This window comes from Silene latifolia, chromosome Y, assembly GCF_048544455.1.
Source record: "Silene latifolia isolate original U9 population chromosome Y, ASM4854445v1, whole genome shotgun sequence".
Lineage (NCBI taxonomy): Eukaryota > Viridiplantae > Streptophyta > Magnoliopsida > Caryophyllales > Caryophyllaceae > Silene > Silene latifolia.
The window spans coordinates 54,010,500-54,027,945 of record NC_133538.1 but is presented as its reverse complement, the minus strand read 5'-3'; positions in this window follow the sequence as shown (position 1 = coordinate 54,027,945).

Sequence of the window (17,446 nt, the reverse complement as noted above, 5' to 3'; positions counted from 1 at the left end):
CAGACCCTACATCAGGCAGCCAGAAGAGGCGCGAGCCTATTGGCGATGTAAGGGGGTCTCTCCTGGTTTGAAAATAGAAAAAGAAGTGGCCTGTTTAGGCGCGAGTCAGTCAACAGTATATGACGTGTTCTGACCATTGAAAAACATTTATAAAACATGTTGAAAAATGAGTATTTGACCCGTTTTGGTTTGAAAAGGCCGTTTAGGCCACTTTTGTGTTGATTTGAAGAACGAGACTTGAATAATCGTCATTGTTTTGACGATATTCGATGTCGGGTTTGACTTTTCAAGCTTGATATGAATAGTTTTGAAAATGATTATGAACTAATTGTTTTAAGTTAATTTGAATATAATTAGTGAATATTCATCATCGTACCCGGGTTAAAATCCGACATGGTATGTAAAACTGATACGTGCATTTTATATAGTCTTTTTAGGCCTTTTCATGCACGTATTTCCATGATTTTATCGTAGTTTATGCTACGAAATGCCCCAAATATGCTACTTTGGTTTGTTTTGTCTTATTTGCAGGAATGAACCAGAAAGTAGTGAAATCAAGCCTTTTACCGTCCGTTTAGCATGCATTTGGAGGAAGAGTGAATTTGGAGCGGGAATGTAGCTATTTTGAGATGCGCAAAGAAGAAAGATAGTTAGGCGAGCAAAGGAAGAACTTCAAATTGCTAGTGCCTACTTTGAAGAGCTATATCTCTAGTTCTAAAATTTATATTCAGGGGATTCCAACTGGAGATTAAAGCTTGTCCTCTTAGCCTCCAACGCCACTGGAATCACCCTGTTTTCCCAAGTAACGAAGAAATGGCAGCCGTTTGAAGTTCGGTCGCAAAGCGAAGCTATTCTTTGGAAAGTACTCGATCGAGTAGAATTTTGTTCGATCGAGTCCTTTTTCTACTCGATCGAGTAGTTGCATTTATTGATTTACTCGATCGAGTAGATTTTCTACTCGATCGAGTGGTTTAAGCTTTAGTTTACTCGATCGAGTGGTTTTAAATCACTCGATCGAGTGGATTCTCTTATGGGCTTGGTCTTTTTAGTTTATTTCCGTCATTAGGTTAAATAATTCCTATTTTCTTATAAATAGGAAGTTAGGATGTCAGTTTTAGGGGCTTCTCCTCTGGAATTTTACCACATACGTTACTTTTTCTCTTTTCCACTGTTGAATATTACTTTCTCATTTCCGGATCTTTCTACTGTAACTCTTTCTCTCCCTTTTTCTCCTTAATTATTTAATGTTTATTATTCTTCCCTTATTCCTTCTTCCTCTTTTATTCATGTTTAGCTAATTACTCTGCTAGGATTAGGTGATTCATTAGACTAATTTTAATTGCTAATTAGTTTATAGATTGGTCGTTGTTGTTTTAGTCTATGTTGATAATCCTTGCTTTAACTATATCCTGCTAGTTGAGTCGACACAATTAGCCTTTTAATATCGATAAACCTTGACCTGGACCGAAAGGTTGGAATAGGTGAGACCTGCAGTGAACAATAGGATGCTTTAGTGAGGGCGAAATTTAAGCTAATAGCATTTTAGGGCGAATTGAGACCGAAAGGAGATATTCGTTGCCCCTTAGACCGACACATCGACTGATCTGTAACCTTAGCTGCAATTGACTGACGTTTATTGATGACCCGAAATCCTAGTTCCCTTCTCCTTCTGTTAATTTCCCTTAATTCTTTCTCTCTTGCCTTAATCTCTTAGTTTAGTCAGAAATCATATTCAAACCCCCACATTGTGACCCGTTACTCATAGACTAAAATTAGACAGATAAATCTCATTTTTGCCTCCATGTGGAGATCGACCCTACTTACCGCTAGCTTCTGTTAGTAGTACTTAGGTTTATTTTTGATACTGCGACGACCGGTATCAAATTTTGGCGCCGTTTCCGGGGAGGCAGCGCAGTTTTATCTGTTTTTTTTTTTAGTTTATTTCTTGTCTCAGGGAACTTCAGTTCCTTGAGACCGTTCTTATGTCTTCCGTTCTCAGATTTCCGCAGGATGAGAACGAAAGCTTTGGTACTTATATAGACAGGTTGGAGGAGTTTCTCGAACCAAGACGAGGAAGGTTTTCGGTACTCCAAATATGCCAGTCTATCATCCAGGGAATTAATGCCCCTACGCGAGCATACCTCGAGGCTAATGGTAAGTGGGATTTCGAAGGAATCCCCGTAAAAGAGGTATTAGAATTTTTTGATTGGTTTGCTGCTGAAACTGTTAAACCCAATTTCTCTCTTCATGTTGACTCAGACGTGGGGATGGGCGAGACTTTAGAGACCAATCTAGAGGATGCCATAATTTTTTACGAGGACATAGAGGAGACTTCTAGCATGGTTGACAATCCTTTCTATAGGGAAAATCTAGAACCCCTTTATGATTCTTTCACAGACAGTGAGGACGACTGGGAGGGTCTCTTTCAGAACTTCCCTACTGACGAGTCTACTGATAAGGGGAGTGAGGAGAAAATTTTTGACTGTCTTGAGGTTAAATGGGATAGTTACGATGATATAGTAGATGAACCTATTATAGAGGACCCAATTGACCCAATTGACTTTATCGTCCCTTGTATTTGGGATGAATACCCACCTTCTCCTTTAGCAGACCAGATTCCTCCACCTCACAGTTTTCACCCGTCTGAGCATCCAAATTCTATTCGCGTTGTTTTTGAGTCCAATGCTCCTGAGCTGCTTTATTTTCCACCTGCGGTTAATTTGAGCTTTTATATTCCGCCCTTAGCTGGAGTGAGGAATAATTTTGTGGGTATTTTTAGGAGCTGTCATAGGAAATTTGTTAGACTTAAATGTTATTACATTTTAATTTCCTATACTATCACTGTTTTATGGTGCTACTTACATTTTTGTGTAGCACATGCGCAGATTTATGATTTAATGCTGCGCGCTTTGAGCTGTTTTGATTATGACTGATTAGAGCAGCTGGATGAAAAAGAAGGTCGAGCTGGGACCTGACTGAAGCTAGCGCTACCCGGGAGGCAACCCGGAGATTTTATTTTACATTTTATTTCATTTCAGTTGTAATAAATGGTTTTCATACCATAGATCATTAGTTTGCGGGCTATTTTTACTGCGTTTTGCAGGAATACACTGGAGATTACTCGATCGAGTACTTTTTGTACTCGATCGAGAGCTTTTTCTGCTGATTTTACTCGATCGAGTCAAATTTCTACTCGATCGAGTACCTGCAAAAAAAAAAAAAAAAAAAAATTATTCGATCGACCACTATTCCTCTCGATCGAGCTGTTTTGGACGCCCATTGCTTGGATTAGCTTCTTGTGACGATGTTTTGGAGCTATTAGTGACCTCCCACGTTGCTGGCTGGTTTGGGGAGGTCCCTTATTCGCGCAATCTTGTGAGCTTTCCGTATTTACTGTCTTTCTCTTTTCGTTTGCATTTCCTTTCCATGTTTTGGTACAATGAGGGCATTGTACGGTTTGGTTTGGGGAGGTTATGCATCCATATCTGTGTCTGCATCTTGTTTTTATTGCATTTCTGTTATCACGTTTAATTTCAGTATGCATTGTTGTTTATTTTCATAAAAATCAAAAATCCCATAAAAATTGAAAAATTTCAAAAATTCAAAAAATATTCACGTTTATTTTTGCATATAGGTTGAGTCGGAACGGTAGATTTCCGTGATGAAATTGTACTTTAACTTGTCTTTTTACTTGAGCCTTGCACTTTATTGACAGTTATTAGCTGAGTTTTGCGCATATCTACGAGTTTTTATTCAAATTTAGCTGACTGTTTAGACTTGACCTGATAAATTGGCAACCTACTCTATAAATTCTGAGTTTTAGAGCCTAATAACTGGTGACATTCATGACCGGTTTACATAGGAATTGAGAGTAGTACTCCTTACATAGCATGTTTATCACTTTTGCACTTTTATGAAATTCGATTGCTTGTCACTTGTGTACATTCGGGTTTGTGGTCGGTGTCACATGCAATGAGGTGCTTGCAAATTTTCTCCTTTCTTTTATTTTCACCCATTTAGCTCCACTTAAGCCAAATTTAGCCTTTTTGACCCATTAGCTACATCCAAAACTGAGCCTGCCTAGTCAAGCTAGTTAGTATGTCTTTTGTGGTATATGTTTTCCGTCTGCGGTTTGGCCTGTTTTCATTATTGGAGTTGGTTGAGGATGAAGAAAGGAAGAAATGAAAAAAAAGGGATTGAAAAAAAAAGGAGAAAAAAAACGTGAAGGATGAAAAAAATAAAAAAAGGAAAAAAAAAAAGAAAAGAAAATGAATTGGAAAAAAAGAACACACGTATGAGCAGAGAAAGAAAAATCAGAAAAGTTGTTTTTGAGTTGGTTTTTTTTAGACCGTCTGTGTTTATTTCTATCTTGTGACGGTCTACTCCTCTGTTTTATTCTACATCTTTTTGAGGAGATAGTGTATTGGGTAGTGAGTTTTGTGCCAAAGAAGGGCACTTGTGTTTATTTTTCAGTCAGTTGAGAATCAGACGGTCTTATATGGTCCTGTTTAGGAACTAGCTTGGCGCTTTTACCTCCACATTTCCATAATCTGTTTTGCCTTTTCTCACCTGAACCTCACTTTCCCATATCATTTGTAAGCCCTAATTTTGTGACGGACATTGTTGGTTGGAATGTATGTGTAGTACTTGAATCGTCTATCATTTTTGTTGCATGCATGTTATGTAGGTCGCAGTCTAGGTGAGTGACTGTTTTCTCTTTCTCTCTTATACATATACTTTCACCTTTTGCTTCATGAGAGAAGAGTGACCACGAGAGAGTCCAATTTTGTTGGTCTTGCAAGGTCGATAGGTTGGCTATATTTCTGAACAGCTTATAACTCGTTTGCGTATTGACTGCTTAGTTATAACTGTTAGTTTTTGTTGCATTAAACTGGTTCAAATAGACAAGTTAAGCTAGCTCTGAGTTATCATTTCCGTTCCATTAGTTGCATTTTAGTTTACTCGAGGACGAGTAAAGGTTTGGTTTGGGGAGATTTGATACGTGCATTTTATATAGTCTTTTTAGGCCTTTTCATGCACGTATTTCCATGCTTTTATCGTAGTTTATGCTACGAAATGCCCCAAATATGCTACTTTGGTTTGTTTTGTCTTATTTGCAGGAATGAACCAGAAAGTAGTGAAATCAAGCCTTTTACCGTCCGTTTAGCATGCATTTGGAGGAAGAGTGAATTTGGAGCGGGAATGTAGCTATTTTGAGATGCGCATAGAAGAAAGATAGTTAGGCGAGCAAAGGAAGAACTTCAAATTGCTAGCGCCTACTTTGAAGAGCTATATCTCGAGTTATAAAACATATATTCAGGTGATTCCAACTGGAGATTAAAGCCTGTCCTCTTAGCTTTCCAACGCCACTGGAATCACCCTGTTTGCCCAAGTAACGAAGAAATGGCAGCCGTTTGAAGTTCAGTGCGCAAAGCAGGAAACTGTTGCTAGAAAGTACTCGATCGAGTAGAATTTTGTTCGATCAAGTCCTTTTTCTACTCGATCGAGTAGTTGCATTTATTGATTTACTCGATTGAGTAGATTTTCTACTCGATCGAGTGGTTTAAGCTTTAGTTTACTCGATCGAGTGGTTTTAAATCACTCGATCGAGTGGATTCTCTTATGGGCTTGGTCTTTTTAGTTTATTTCCGTCATTAGGTTAAATAATTCCTATTTTCTTATAAATAGGAAGTTAGGACGTCAGTTTTAGGGGCTTCTCCTCTGGAATTTTACCACATACGTTACTTTTTCCCTTTTCCACTGTTGAATATTACTTTCTCATTTAGGATATTTCTCTTTGTAACTCTTTCTCTCCCTTTTTCTCCTTAATTATTTAATGTTTATTATTCTTCCCTTATTCCTTCTTCCTCTTTTATTCATGTTTAGCTAATTACTCTGCTAGGATTAGGTGATTCATTAGACTAATTTTAATTGCTAATTAGTTTATAGATTGGTCGTTGTTGTTTTAGTCTATGTTGATAATCCATGCTTTAACTGTATCCTGCTAGTTGAGTCGACACAATTAGCCTTTTAATATTGGTAAACCTTGACCTGGACCGAAAGGTTGGAATAGATGAGACCTGCAGTGAACAATAGGATGCTTTAGTGAGGGCGAAAGTTAAGCTAATAGCATTTTAGGGCGAATTGAGACCGAAAGGAGATATTCGTTGCCCCTTAGACCGACACATCGACTGATCTGTGACCTTGACCTTAGCGCAATTGGTCGACGTTTATTGATGACCCGAAATCCTAGTTCCCTTCTCCTTCTGTTAATTTCCCTTAATTCTTTCTCTCTTGCCTTAATCTCTTAGTTTAGTCAGAAATCATATTCAAACCCCCACATTGTGACCCGTTACTCATAGACTAAAATTAGACAGATACATCTCATTTTTGCCTCCATGTGGAGATCGACCCTACTTACCGCTAGCTTCTGTTAGTAGTACTTAGGTTTATTTTTGATACTGCGACGACCGGTATCAAAAACCAAGGATGACTTTGTATTGGTGACTAATACATTTATTTTGAAAATGTAAAGAAATGATGAAAGGCTTTAAGATACCCTTCAAAATGTAAAGAAATAAAATAAAAGGTTTTAAAATACCTTTTAAATGTAATTAACCAAATATTATCACCAAAACACGGATTAAACCGTCATGGTATTAAGAACCAAGGGTGAAAAATGTTTTATGGTTAAAAACTTATAAAAAAAAAGGATTTAAAAAATATTTGAAATGGTAAAAATCGTTTACAAATATGAAATGAAAATAAAGGAGATGAAAAGACCAAACACGGTTTGAACTTAAAGGTGAGGCAGGCTGCTTTAGGCGCGAGCCTGTTTGCTACGTAAGTAGCCTCTGCCTCAACCAAAAATATCGTTTTGGCTCATTCTTCCCATGTTTTGGACCATGTTCTGCATGATTTAGCATGTTATAGTTATAAAACAAATGAAAACATGATAAAAGAAGATTTTTACACCCTCATACTTACATGCTTGGCTTATGGCGAGAAACCGACGTAAGTGTATCAACTCGTTTGGTCGGAAAAGACTCGGTTTAAAAACGTTTTAGTAACTAAAAAGAGTGTTTTGTTAAGTTTAGTGATGGTGTAGTGTTCAAAATGGTCGGTCAAGTGATTTAATGCACGATGACGGTACCAAACAATGTGTAAGGCTTGTGTTTATTACGATCGGTAGGTTGTAAACACGTGTCAGATTGTGACTTAGGAAGTCGAGTCGAGAATTTTAAGGGAGAAAAGAGGGGGCGGACACTCGCGTAAGTTCTTAAATGGTGACATTTGAAATGTATTTATAGGAGAATGAGTGGTTGTGTGAGTTTTGAACGACATCGCCACCTGGGTTGCTCAAAGAGGCGCGAGCCACGTCGCACGTCTTTGAGGTGTCTTGTCGCTTTCACACAAATGCAATCATGATTTGTTCTATCCTAGGATTTGTATGCACATGTTTGGTAGTTGACCATTCATGATCCCGGGAAATCTTAACATGGAAGCATTTGAATGGTTTTTTTTTGTGTTTGACTCGGTTTGACTCGTTGGAGTCGGGATTTGAATTTTGAGTCGGTTTTTGGCCCGGTGTCGGTTTTGACTCTAGTTAGTGTCATTGTGACCCCGTCGTCATGCATTAAACACTCCAGGTATTCTTGAAAAGTTTTGGAAAGTTTTATTTTCGAAATCGTTGTAAGTTTTCCGACGTAAAGTTGTACACGAACTGTCGATCAAACGCTGCGATTCCAAAGCATGTTGTAGTCCGATAATCATCGGGTGTTTGTTGGAGTCTCAGCAGATACTGGGTATCTACAGAGCTCCCAATTTGACTGAGGCTTGGACAGGGCGAAAGTCAAAGTAGAGTCCCCAGGTCAATCGACGATTACAACCTGGAGACACAAGCAACGTCGAGGTGGCTTGAAAGGATTCGGGCCAAGGACCTTCCATCGGGAAGGGCGACGCCAAGGCGACTTGAGGGTACGAGCCAAGGACCTGTCGTCGGGAATAGTTTAGAGTCTGTCGAATGTCCGTGCGGGTCGTTTAAAGCCCGTTAGACTACGTACAAAGGCTCGCTAGCCATAGGAAGGAGTCATACCTGAGGCATCTTCGGATATGTCCTTGCGTGTTTGCTGACAAAGGCTTGCCAGCTTGATAAGGAGTCGCACTCGAGGCATCTTCGGGATACGTCATTGGGTTGTAAGGCTTGCCAGCCATGGTGCGTATATGAGAAGGGCTCGCCAGCCGCGGTGCGTGGTTAGGCTCGCTGGCCATGGTGCATATATGAGGAGGGCTCGCCAACCGCGGTGCGTTGTAAGGCTCGCCAGCCTTGGTGCGTATATGAGGAGTGCTCGCCAGCCGCGGTGCGTAGTAAGGCTCGCCAGCCACGGTGCGTATATGAGGAGGGCTCGCCAGCCGCGGTGCGGTGTAAGGCTCGCCAGCCATGGTGCGTATATGAGGAGGGTTTGCCAGCCGCGGTGGGGTCGGTTGATCGACCGTGAGAATAGCCGCATTGGATGGGCCTGTTTTAAATAGCGATCTTCGCGAAAAAGCCCCCTGTTGACATTTGAAGAAATAGTGAATTTTGAATTTTCACTATTATTTTTGAAGTGACGGTTTATGTTGCCGCCGTTGACATGTGAAGGAAATAGTGAATTTTGAATTTTCACTATTATTTTTGAAGTGGCGGTTTATGTTGCCGCCGTTGACATGTGAAGGAAATAGTGAATTTTGATTTTTCACTATTATTGTTGAAAATGAAGGTTTTAATTGCTGTCGTTTGACATTTGAATAAATAGTGAATTTTGAATTTTCACTATTATTGTTGAAAATGACGGCTTTAATTGCCGTCGTTTGACATTTGAAGAAATAGTGAATTTCGAATTTCGAATTTTCACTATTATTGTTGAAAATGATAGTTTTAATTGCCGTCGTTTGAATTTGAGGTTTGTTATAGGAAATTGGGCCAAAGCCCAAAATTTCGCTGAATAAAGCAGAGAACACCCAGTTGAGGCGCGAGCTACATGGCGAGGTAAGGGGGCTTCCCTATTTTTCTGTAAAAAACGCGAGATCGGTTTGCTCGCCATTCTCACTTCGTCTACTTCATCCTCTCGACAAAACAAACAAAAAAATGCCATTGTTGGTCTTCTTGCTCGCTCCAGTTCGTGCCATCGTCAACATGTTATCTCAAGGCATGTATTTCCTCTTGAATCCATTTGAGTTTGTTGGTCTTTTGATTGATTGAATTAGGGCGGCATTTGGTACCCTTAAAAATCGATTTGGGCGTTTTTGATTGAGCCTATTTCGAGTGAAATTGATGATTGCATAGGTTAGAAACCTGTTTAGGAGTATAAGGGTGCTTTTAGCTTGTATTTTTGTCCCCTATGCTCGAAAAACGTGAGTGAGGCGAAGAAACCGTCTCATTTCACAATGCCAAGTTTATTTGCTTGGGTAATGGGTCCCACTATGTTGTACTGCAGTCGGGAAAGACTGTGTTTGCCATTGTGGACCTTTGTCGGCTGTTATGGGCAAAGTTGGAATTTTTGCTTTGTAGCGGTCTCCTGTTTGACTTAATAAGCGCCTGTCCGGGCTTGAATTGAGTCAGTTCGTCTTAAAATGGATCTTATTGGTAGTTTAGGTCGCTTTGAAGCGTGGTAAAATCACGTTGCCTCGTTGTGGTCGTATTTTGAAATTTTGACCTGTTTGCGCTCAAACTGGCGCAGAAATTACCTTTTTGAGTTGTAGAAAAATACCCCATTGCGTCGGGAATGTATTTTGGGTTGTTAGCGGACATCGTGTGGGTCTTGAGGTGCCATTTTTGTCTGTTATTGTTTTGACTCGTCTTTTGCTTGAAAAGAAGGGCGAGTCGTTTTTTGTGCGTTTTTTGTAGATTGTTTTGTTTGGTTGGGTTTGGGTGGGATTGCCCTTGTTCTGCTTTGCAGGTCTTTTTGGATTTGTCCATTTTCATGCCGTCGTAATGCCGAAATTTCGGCTGACCTTTTTTGATTGCAGGAGAGTGTTCGGGACCTACCGGGTCCCTTGCTGCGACTTTAGATGACCTGTTTGAGACAGGGCTGGTTAGCACTCTGGCTAGTGCACCCGTCGTTACAGTGGAGGACACTTCTAAGGAGGAGGGGCCCTCCGAGGAGGTTGTTGGGGCTGAGAGAGCCGATGAGGCTTGTGAGGAGCTCGTCGTTGGGGCTGCTCACGCTGAGAGAGGTCAGACGGGGTCTGAGGCTGGCACCTCCGGGAGGAGGGTTACTAGGAGGAGGGGGGCTCCTCAGGCGACCAGACGGACGTTAAAGAACGTCGTTAGGGTCGTTGAGGCGCCTCCCATTCGTCACGTTGAGTCTCGTGGTCAGAAGAGATGGAGGGCAGAGACGGTTAAGGACGACGTTCACGTCGCGGGTTGGGAGGCCAGACGGGTTACAGCTCCGCGGGTGCTGAATCTGCAGGCGACACCTGCTTGGGCCGAGGGTTTCGATGGTAGCCAGTTGTTCCTTCGACTGGACAAGCACATCTCCTACCGCGCGCACGAGGGCTTGGTAAATTATACCATTTCATCGAATCTTCATTGTTTTTAAAGTGTCAGACCCAAATAGGTGTTCTGACGTTGTTTGCTTTTTATTTTAGGAGATTGGCACCATGAGGACTTTTTCAGGTTTCACTACCTATCTGGGTTTCTACGACGTTCTTCGAGCCGGTACGAGGGCGTTGATAGAGAGGTCAGCTTTTGGGCCGTTTGTGGCTGCTTGGCGATACATTCACATGTATTCGATTAGGTCGAACCTGTGTCTGATTCGTGCCATGCTGGATCGGTACTGGGATACGAAGTCGTCGTTCCACATGGAGTTCGAGGAGGTGGGTGTGACCTTAGAGGATTTTGCCATGATATTCGGCTTCCCATGTGGCGAGATGGTTGTTGAGTTCACGGAGACACCGGAGAGGGTGTCTTCCCCTGCAGTGACTCATCTGATCGGGGCTGTTTTGCCTGAGCCTTATGATGTTACTCCGTACCTGATCGCGAGCTCGTATGTGAGAGACCACTTCAGAGGGAGAGCGGTGGGTTACGCCCCGGCGCCGTTGGCGAGTCCGGAGGCTGAGGCTAGAGCTGACGCGCAGAAGGCGCGGTTGTGGTTGTGGTACTTCTTGGGTGCCACGTACTTTGGTGACAAGGATGAGCGCCTGTCGACCAAGGTACTTCCTCTCCTTGTTGACCTTGACACTTTGGGTCAGCTTGACTGGGTTACGCCGACCTTGGCGAGTTTTACCCGGTACATGCACGCAGCGGTGCGTCCGGAGGCGGTGGAGGATGGTAGTGCCCCTGCTTTGGTTGGTGCCGGCCCATCTTCGAGGTACGAGCGTCTTTTTGTAGTTTTGATTTTGACTTTGATTTTTATTTTGATTTTGATTTTGACAATTTTTGAAAGATTGGCTAATTTCTGTTTGTTGTGTTTGGTTACAGGCTTGGTTGTATGCTTACTTCATCCCTCTACATCCGGGGACCACTGGTGGTGTCCCTTCGACTTACCCTGCCGTGAGGGCTTGGACGGTGGCTCGGAAGAAGTCAAGTAAGTCGACTTAAGAGGACTGCAGGCGTCGTGTGAATGCCCTTCGAGTTGCTGACATAAGTAGCTATTCCTTACTCCTTCTTCTTTGTAGAAATAGATAGAGATAAGATGACTAGGTAGCTTAGGAAGCCCCCAGTTGGTTGATTAGCTTTGCCTTGAGTGCAGTTTGTCGTGTGGCCTTGGGAGCAGTACACAGAGGTTTCTGCCGCTGTCAGGGAGCGTTTGTACCTTGAGACGGCGATCGAGCCGGTTTGGTACTTGGGCAAGCGTTTAGCTCGTCAGTGCTTCACTGAAACTTTTGTGGTACCGGTCGACCCGCCTAAGGTGTTGTTCCAGGACTCGACCCCCGACGAGGTTGAGGAGAACCTTCACAGTCAGGGTGGTGAGGAGCTGTTGCGATGGGAGGTTGACTACGATACCTTTCGGTTGTCGAGGCTCGTCGGGTACCCGATCGAGGTATGTTTTCTTCTGCTATTCTTGTTTTCATTACCTCTTTTGATAGGAGGGTCTGTTACCTTTGATGTGGACCCAAATTGCAGGGGGTCGATGCGTTAATGAGGGCTCAGCCACCAGTTTTCTCGGTGGAGACCACCTTTCAGGGGCCGCGCGGTGAGGAGCTACAGCTGCACCTGCTAGAGCCTGCGGTCGCTGCGGTGACTGACGTCGGCATGGAGTGGAGGTTGAGTGTTCTGAGGGTGAGTTCCCGATCCGAACGTTCTTCCTCATTTATATTTTGCCTTGCATTGTATTGAAGGTCCTTCTTGGTTGTAGGTGACGACCGCTAGTCATCAGGCTTTGTGGTGGATGGCTAACCGATGGAGGGCGCTTGCTGGTGACCTTGTTGCGAGGGAGGCTCGGCTTGTTCAGGTATCTTTTGTATGTTGTTTTTGTGCATTTTGTGTTGCATTTCACATTTTTAGATCTTAATGATCTGTAATGTGTTTTGCAGGGTACTGCGGATCCGGCGGAGCTTGCTCGGGTCCCTGCTGAGTTGGATGCAGCTAGGTCGACGATTGAGGCCCAGGGGTTGGGGATCACCAGTCGAGACCAAGAGTTGAGGTGTCGTGAGGACGCGTTGCGGACCCGAGATGCGGAGATTGCCTCTCTTAGGACTCAGTTGGCTGTGGTGGAGGAGCTTCGCGTCACGATGGAATACGAGACGCATGAGAGTTCTTCGGAGAGGGGCTGAGCAGATGGTGGTGTCTGCCCTGGCTGCGACTCGTCGTGAGACCGAGACTGGTCCGACGGGAGTTGCTGAGTAGTTGTAGTAGCTTGTCCGTGTCTTGGACTCTTGTTTGTACACATTTACATTTTGCATGAGGCGGTTTGTATATATGTGTTTTTGGATTGTGGTTTATTTTGTGATTTTGGCTTTTTGCGTTGTGTTTCGGAGAAGCGTTGTCGGTTGTCAGTTCCCCTTTTACTTTGCACCAGTTCCTCCATCGTTAGTGTAGAAAACAGGCGATAGGTAGCACATACGCATAAATGTAAACACGTAAAAAGCATTCAATTGAAAACAAAATTTAACCGCGATAACTCGAATTTAAAATTGGAATTCGAAATTTCGAATGATATTTTGAAAAATTCCGCGACGAGTCATCACGTTCGGACTTGTTAAAAAGAAATTGATTTGAAAATTGAGCAATTAACTCGTGTTTTGAATTAAATTGCATCGAAATTGTTGAAATTGATTTGTAACTCGAAAAATTCAAACTCAAACCGTCAGGGCTGAATTTTAGAATAGATTTTTTTTTGCGAGTGTATTTGATTTGATTTTTGTGAGATCAAGACTCGAATTTGTGAGTGCTTGAATTTTTGAGGAAAACTGATGTTGTGTTATCAGCTTTCGATTTTTATTTTTTGCTGGGAAAATTGCGAAAAAGCGAAATTTTTTTCGGAATTTCGACTGACATGGAAACGATCCGTCGCAGATCGGGGCAACTAGCCTTCCCCCTTTCCAAAAAGAAAGAAAAATCCGTATGTTTAAAGTTGCGTCATGGAAACCGTGTCGGATTTCGTAAAACGCAAAAACAAGGAAATTTGAGTGTGAGAAAACACAAAATGTCCTAGACCATCCCGAAGAGGCGCGAGAATTCCGGTAGGAGGTTTGAGGTGTCAAGAGAAAACACAACTTGAAAGGGACAATTCAAGGTGGGAATCCTGAGAACAGGGCCAAAGAGGCGCGAGCTGCTTGGCGATAGGAGCCAGCACTCCCTTTTTTTCTGAAAAACGCGCTGATTATTTTGTATAAATAGGTATGTTTGTGCTTCATTGTTTCATCATCCGAAACAGGAAAAACATCTCTATAAAACCTCTTCTTCTTCCACAAAAATATTTCATGGATGCCTTTGAGAATGCGCTGCGACAATGGTGCCGGGATTTGTCGCCTCCCGAGAAGTATCAACTCGTTTGCATGGGAGTTGGTCAATTGTTGGTGCTTCGTCAAGTCAAGGTACAATCCTCATTTCTTGAAGCATGCTCTCGGTTTTGGGATTCGAAACATCATGTTTTCGTTTTCCCGAAAGGCGAAAATTGTCCTCTTGTTGAAGAAGTTGGAGCCATTGGTGGGTGGCCGGGTTGTGTTCCAGTGCTTCCTCCGGCTCGGTTGTGTTTTAAGGTGAAATTACATTCAATGTTGGGCTTGTCAACAAGACAATTCAACTTTCTTCTTGCTCCTCATGGTGTGGATATGTTGGCTCTCATCATCATTTTCTCAAACCGATTGGATGCCAATGTTTCAGAGGTGGGTAGGAGAAGGGCTCTTGCCTTTTGCCTTGTCCATGTATACCTCTTTGTTGATGCTTTGAAGAAGGAGGGGCCAAAATGCTATGGTAGCATGACCCTTGTACATGTAGTTGAGAAAATGGAGCATGGTAGAGATCCATCATGGTTGGTGCTTGGCGAGATCATCCAAGCTTTCGACAAGGAGGGCTCTTGTGGAGAAGCTCCCTCGTCTGGATTCCAAGGATCCTCCAAGTGTGGCTATTGGAGAGGCTAAGGTATGTAGAGCCTCCGGTTGATTCCTCCTCTTATTTATTCCGTCACCTTACTATGAGGAAGAAGTTGTACTCGGATAGCTTTGCTTCCACCGAGGCCTATTGGGCCGCGAAATTGGCGGAGGAGGGTGGTCCTCATATCCGTTGGGTGGTGCCATGGTGGCACTTGAGGTCCTTCATGGGGTTACCTGCTTCGGGTGCTAGTCCTCGTTCTTTGTTGGTGGTGGGTTTGAAGGTTGTTCCCTTCATCTATCCCGAAAGGCTCATGAGACAAATGGGGCGTCAACAAAAGGTGCCCGCTCAAGATACTTTTGTCCAAGAGAACGTTTTCCGAAACTCCGAGCTTGTGGAGGTCTTAAAAAGATGGTGGGCCACTCGGCCACTTTGGGAGGTACCAAACCCTATTGCCACGACATGGGTGACTCGTGCTTATGTCAAGTGGTCTAGAGCTTCGTCCTTGGAAGAGAGGTCCAAATACCGTAAGGACGAGGTTGTTGACTTGAAGTATCGAGAGGTTGGAAAGGCCAGCCGTGCCTTCCTTGAGGATTATGTTGATGGAGTTAGCTCGGATGTGATGAGGCCACCAAAGAGGAGAAGCTCGGGTCCCAAAAATATAGCGGTCCGTGCATGGGCTCATTTTCGGCCGAACATGGGGTCTTGCAGTAGACCGGAGGCCGTCGCCGTTGTAGATCCGTTGAGGATCTGTTCTGAGGAGGAAGTCCATGCCACGCGGGCCAACAACAACAACATGGGGAAGATGTACCCCGAGGAAAAAGGCGAGGGTAGAGTGGAAGAATGAAGATCTCCATTACTCACTTTATTATTATGTTGTATTATTATTGTGAGTTTTTATTATGTTGTATTAGCTATGTTTTGTGTGTTTTGTGCTAGTTTTATTATGCGAGGTGTTTTAGTCGACACCTTAGCTTTGACAAGTTGTAGACTCGTCGAGCTTTATTTGTCGTCGAAATTGTAATCCGTCCCATTATTAATTGAATAAGAGGATTTCTCATGTCAAAATTGTGAATGCTTGTTTCTTCCATCTATTTTGTAAAGGCAATTCGGTTTGAATCGTCCTAAACATTTGCACTCGGGAAGGTGGGATTTTTGTAGGAAGGGAGAAAGGCTTCGTTCGTATTTTTGTGGAAAAGGGAATGTTTTTCCTTTTCTTTTTTTTGATGGGGCTGTTTTTTTTTATTATGGGGATGGTTGTATCCTTCTTGTGTAAGAAAGGACTGCCTACGTATCCACCTGAAGAGGCGAAATCAAACCATGATCGTAGTTCGAAATGTCTTGTAATTTTTTGATTGGGTTTTGTGGTTGTATCCCTCATGTATAAGAATGACTGCCTACGTATCCACCTGAAGAGGTGAAATCAAACCATGCTCATAGTTTAGGGGTTTTGTTTGAGTGCAAATGGATGTTGCCTTTGACAGATCAAAGGACATTTGAAACGGGCAAGTGCCGCCACTTAGACTCGATAAAACATGCAATTTCAAATCAGAACGCGTTGAGGAACTTGACTTGAAGAGGGTTAAGGTGGTTGCTAGTTGTAAAACTAGGGTTAGGTCGTTGGTTGCCACGGTTTAAGGGTAGTATTTCTTGAGTTGGTCTAGGTTGGTCGGGTTTGTAAAATCCTCCCCGTCTAGGTCACTCAGTCTCACTGCGCCCCCCGAAAGTATTTTCTTGACCAGGTATGGCCCGGCCCAGTTGGGTTTGAACTTTCCCTTCGGATCGACGGGAACGGTGCTCGAATTGACTTGAGGACCAAGTCGCCCTCCTTGATGTTCCTGGGTTTAACCTTCTTGTTGAATGCCCGTTGTATACGTCGTTGGTATAGCTCGAAGTTGTGCAAGGCGTTAAGCCGCCGCTCGTCTAGAAGAGTGAGTTGTTCGTACCTTCGACGGGCCCATTCCGCCTCAGGACCTAACTCTCCAGTAGGATACGTAAAGAAGGGACTTCTAACTCTACCGGTTGAACCGCCTCCATACCGTATGCTAGGTAGAAGGCTGTGGCGCCAGTCGGTGTTCGGATGGAGGTTCGATATCCCCAGAGTGCGAATGGGAGTTTGCTCGGCCAATCGCGGTAGTTGTCTTGTATTTCCTTGATAATGGTGACACAAGTTTTGTTCGCTGCCTCCACCGCTCCGTTAGTTTGGGGACGGTAGGGTGATGATCGATGTCGTTTGATCTTATATTTGTATAGCAAGGCCTGAGTTTCCGCCCGGAAGTGAGAGACTTGATCGCTGATGATTTCATGGGGTACCCCATATCGACAGATGATGTTGTCTTGGATGAACTTGGCCACTTGTTTGGCGGTCAAGACTGCATATGACTGTGCTTCCACCCATTTAGTGAAGTAGTCGATGGCGACGAGGACGAAGCAATGCCCCTTAATGCCTATCGGGTTAACTTTCCCGATGATGTTGATGCCCGAGGTTGAGAAAGGCCAGGGTGATGTCATGGTGTATAAAAGGGATGGTGGTATGTGTTGTATGTCGGCGAAGATTTGGCAATTGTGGTAATGTTTGACGTAGTTGCGGCAATCGACTTCCATGGTGGTCCAATAGTAACCTAACCGCATGATTTTTCGGGTAAGCATCATTGCGCTCATGTGAGGGCCACATTCTCCGTCGTAGACCTCTCCCATGACTTTTTTGGCTTTGTGATGGTAAATGCAAAGGAGGAGAATCCCCTGGGGTATTCTTTTGTATAGTTGATCTTGGTTTATCACGAACTGTGATGCAAGTAAACAGATGGCTCTTTGTCCTCTTGGATCAGAGTTAGGAGAGAATTCATTTTTAGTTTTATAGTTGAGGATGGCTTGGTACCAAGGTTAATCATCGTTTTCCTCGTCATTGTTGATGGCACAGATGTGAGCTGA